Here is a 4,313-nt window from a genome sequence, read left to right as displayed (position 1 = left end):
AAATATATTGATGCCATAAAATGTTTTACCTTTTGCTTCACAAATCTGGATAAAGAATATGATTGACTACATCAATTTTATACATTGACACACCTGCATCAGATTTTAGTCATTTTACATACTCATGACCTACATCCATCTTTAGACATATGATCTGCATCAATTTTACACACACAGATAACAACCTACAAATTCGATGATTAAATGCAAAATATAACAAAAAAAAAAAAATTCAAGTGTTAAAATGAGAAAGTGTGCTCGAGTTCTTCTAGGAATATTGATCGAGTGCCACAAAGACAAGTGATGGTTGCAGATGTAGGGTTCATCTTCAAGAGAGAGAGAGAGAGAGAGAGAGAAATTAAATGGAATCATAAATATTTTTAAGCAATTTACTCTTAATCAACTGTTCAAGCAATAAAACACTTAATGCCGTTACATAAAGCCCCAGAATCTGATGTATCATTTCACTATTCCAAACAACATTTCGTCAATAAAATCCATGGAATTCGATGGTGTCAACGTTGATTTAAGATGGAGAATAGAGATGAATGTGAGAGAACGGGAACAACGGTGGTATTAGCCGATATTCAATTGATGATTTTTGAAAAAGAAACTATAAGCGACAATAGTAGTGAAAAAATGGTTACCTTATAATTGGAAAGTATGATGAAAAAACTGACCCACAACAAATGAAATCGTTTTCTGTAGAAGGCGATGAAGAAAATCGATTTCAGTTGTAAAATTGTAGATACAGAAGCCGTAAAGGAATCAAAGAATATATCAAGCCGAAAAGATTCAAATTTGCATAAGATTTGTTCCTAATTTTATGAGATTTGGATCAACATTGATTTGAATATGCTTTTATGATAAAAGGAAACCGAATGGGGAGAAAAATTAGGCAAATAAATTGGTTAAAATTCTTGAACGGGAATAATAGATATTAGTTTGGGCGGGAATAATTTTTTGAGAGAATGGGAGAAAATGACACATGGAATGTTAGTGTTTATAAGGACATGTGTCACCTGAGGTTTTTATTAGAAAGAGATATTTCCTTAAAATAAATAAAAATAAATAATATGAAAGTGTTCATAACTATGATAAACAAAATGTTGTATCTTTTCCGAAGAATCGGATAAATGCATTGATATCACAAATATATACAATAGATGATGGGTAAGGCCAATGGGCTGATTACACACAAGCTATAGGCTAAGAAGGGCCTATACAGGATAAACGGCAACACATATACACATAACAAATGGAGGCAATAAATAAATTTTCATTTCTTCAACTGTTGTGCAAACTTCGACAATGACTCCATAGAGGACCCACCGTTAATTAGAACTTTAGTGGCAGCAACCTTTAGTTCATTCATTCTTTGAGATATCTTCTTTCCTTCGTATCCCTCCATTAGCTCCTTCACAACTTTCTCGATCACCTCTTTTCGAACCATACCATTCTCGTCAGTTTCAGCTCTTAAAGCCAAGCAAAGCGCTTCAGTCATCATTTTTGCATTCATATGTTGCTCCGCATAAAGAGGCCAAGCAATCATTGGCACGCCGTGAACTATGCTTTCTAGAGTAGAGTTCCAACCACAATGAGTCAAGAACCCACCGGTTGCCTTGTGATTCAGTATTTCAATTTGTGGAGCCCATGATGGCACAATTAAACCTTGTGTTACAGTTCTGGCCAAAAACCCTTCTGGTAAAAACCCTAAAGGGTCAGTCTGGCTAGAAGCGGTAAAAAAGGATGCATTTGAAGCCTTTTCATCAGGGCTTCTTAGTATCCATAAAAACCTGTGGCCACTCGTCTCTAACCCAAGGGCAAGCTCATGAATCTGGTCTAATGAAAGGGTCCCACCGCTTCCAAAAGACACAAGCACCACAGATCCATCTGGTTGATTATCCAACCACTTTATACAGTCATGCGGGTTCAACCCATTGCTTGGAGCTGACTGAATCAATGGTCCGATCGGGTAAATGGGTGTTTGCCCAGCAGCTCCAGTATGCAAAAATCGAAAGGTTTCTTCTTCTAACTCCTCAAAACTATTCACCAAGATGCCATCAAGCAAAGTCAATCGCTTGGAAAGCAAAAGATATCCTTTGTAGACTTCATCGGTCCGAATTTGAACTGGAGCCATAAGGTCACGCCCAGAAAAACTAATCGAGCCCGGTACTTTAACTGGCTCAGGTAGGTCTTTATACTCGCAAGATGTCTCTTCATCCAGCTTTGGTAATATAAAAGTGAAGGACAAAGCCATGGAATTCATTGGAAAGAACAAGAAGTTAAATAGGCAAACCTCTTTAGCAACTTCCATTGAATCGTGTCCAAACATGTCAAACACTAGAGCTACCAAGTTGGTTCTTGATTTTAAAGAAATTAAAGCATCTCGGAGACTTGAAAGACTCGATTGCATGATGAACGAAATCAGAAGCTCAGGCCGGGCACCCTGCGATAAGCCTTCAGTGTTTACAGATGGAAGAAACATGTGGTGTATGTATTCCGGTAAGGATTCAAGGACGGATATTTGAGCTTTGGGAGGAGTTCCGGTAGTAGGGATGATGATAGTGACCGAGATGGGGTGGTGTTTAACAAGTCGCTTAGCGAATTCTGCCATGGGAATAAGGTGACCCATTCCTGGACTAGGAAGAATGGCTATGTGATGTGTTTTCTCCATTGTAATCGAAAAAATTGAATTGAGATTTGAATTCAATGTCTCTATATATAATGCAGCTCCACTCGGTGTTGTGGGGGGCACATATATTTATATTTTATTTCAATTATTTTAAAAAAATATTATTCAACGTCATCCATGATAGAGTAAATGACAACTACATGTCTCATTGCCAGCACGAGTTATGAGAGTCAAATGGCATCTTTGTATATATACCAACGAATTCTCACGCGTTGCGCCTCGAAGATTAAAAATATATTGTTAAAATATTGAAAATTATATGTTACAGATGCTTATGTTATTAACATTATATATATATATATATATATATATATATATATATATATATAATCTCTATTATGAACAATAATATTCATTGACATCAACCCACATTCCTTATTAATAGAATTAAATATAATTATCTATTTAGTATTATTTTTAACAATTATTATTATTGATTAATTATATTTTTTTATTTATGCGATCATTTTCTAATTTCAATAATAATGTTCATTTAAAATACAATTTATTTATAGCTAAATGTAATTTATAATTTGATGTTATTATCATTTAAAATTGTTATTAATTAGTTTTAAACCACTTATTATTAATAATAAGTTAAAGAAGAGTTTTAAGAAACACTTAATATTATTATTAAAATATGAAACATACACTAAATAATAAAGTGATAAGATAGACAAATGAAATTTCAAAAGAGACTTGCATGGATAATATGACATATCCATGTAATTTGATTTTATTATTTATAATTATTGCTTATTAATTTTAAAACCACTTGTTATTATTAATAAGTGAAAGAAACTTTTAAAAAACACTTATTGTTATAATTAAAATGTTAAACATATACTAAAATATAAAGTGATAAGATAGACAATTTGCATTTTAAAAAAGGCTTACATGGATAATATGGATAATATGACATATCCATGATTTTTAATTAGTTATTGTTTTGAAGCAACATGAACATACAAACATGTATACAATAGTTAATTAAATATTATATATATCATCTTCCATAACATATGATCGGTAACATGAATCTAATCTAATTTACATTAAAATTTCAACCAAAACATACAATGATATTCTTAAAAGAACACTTAAATAAAAAAAAATACAAAAAAGAATTAGTATATAACAGACTTACAAATTAAAAACATCAACATAATAACATGGCTCAAGAAATTGTTCAAAGCCCTCAAACCAACACAAAAACTTTAAACTTGTTTTCTTTGTGAATTTTGTATGTGATTTGTATTTGTGTGTCTACTCAAAAAGATTGACATTTTTATAGTAGAGTATCCATTAATTGTTTATTAAATATATTATATAAGTTATAAAACTTTTGAATTGTTAATCATTATTAAGAGACTTTTGAGTGGTATTCATTAAAATAGGAGGTTTCAAATGCATGAGGTGTTTGCAAATTTTTATGGGGGATTCAAATGCATGAGGTTCAAGGAAAAATGCTAGCTTTATAAGTATGTATGATATATATATATATATATATATATATATATATATATATATATATATATATATATATATATATATATATATATATATATATAGGAGGGTTCAATTGAGAAAAAAAAAAGGTTGAGAATGGAGGAATCAT

At 31.6% G+C, this 4,313-nt stretch overlaps 1 pseudogene; it reads right to left on the bottom strand.

Annotated features, from left to right (window-relative positions):
• Positions 1-1,109: 1,109 nt before the first annotated feature.
• On the bottom strand, positions 1,110-2,711 carry LOC145167722 (hydroquinone glucosyltransferase pseudogene; annotated as a pseudogene).
• Between the last annotated feature and the right edge of the window lie 1,602 nt (positions 2,712-4,313).

The sequence above is a fragment of the Lactuca virosa genome, chromosome 3, assembly GCF_052849685.1.
Source record: "Lactuca virosa cultivar CGN04683 chromosome 3, Lactuca_virosa_CGN04683_v6, whole genome shotgun sequence".
NCBI lineage: Eukaryota > Viridiplantae > Streptophyta > Magnoliopsida > Asterales > Asteraceae > Lactuca > Lactuca virosa.
The sequence above is the reverse complement of the archived record's forward strand: the minus strand, read 5'-3'. Positions and strand labels throughout refer to the sequence as shown.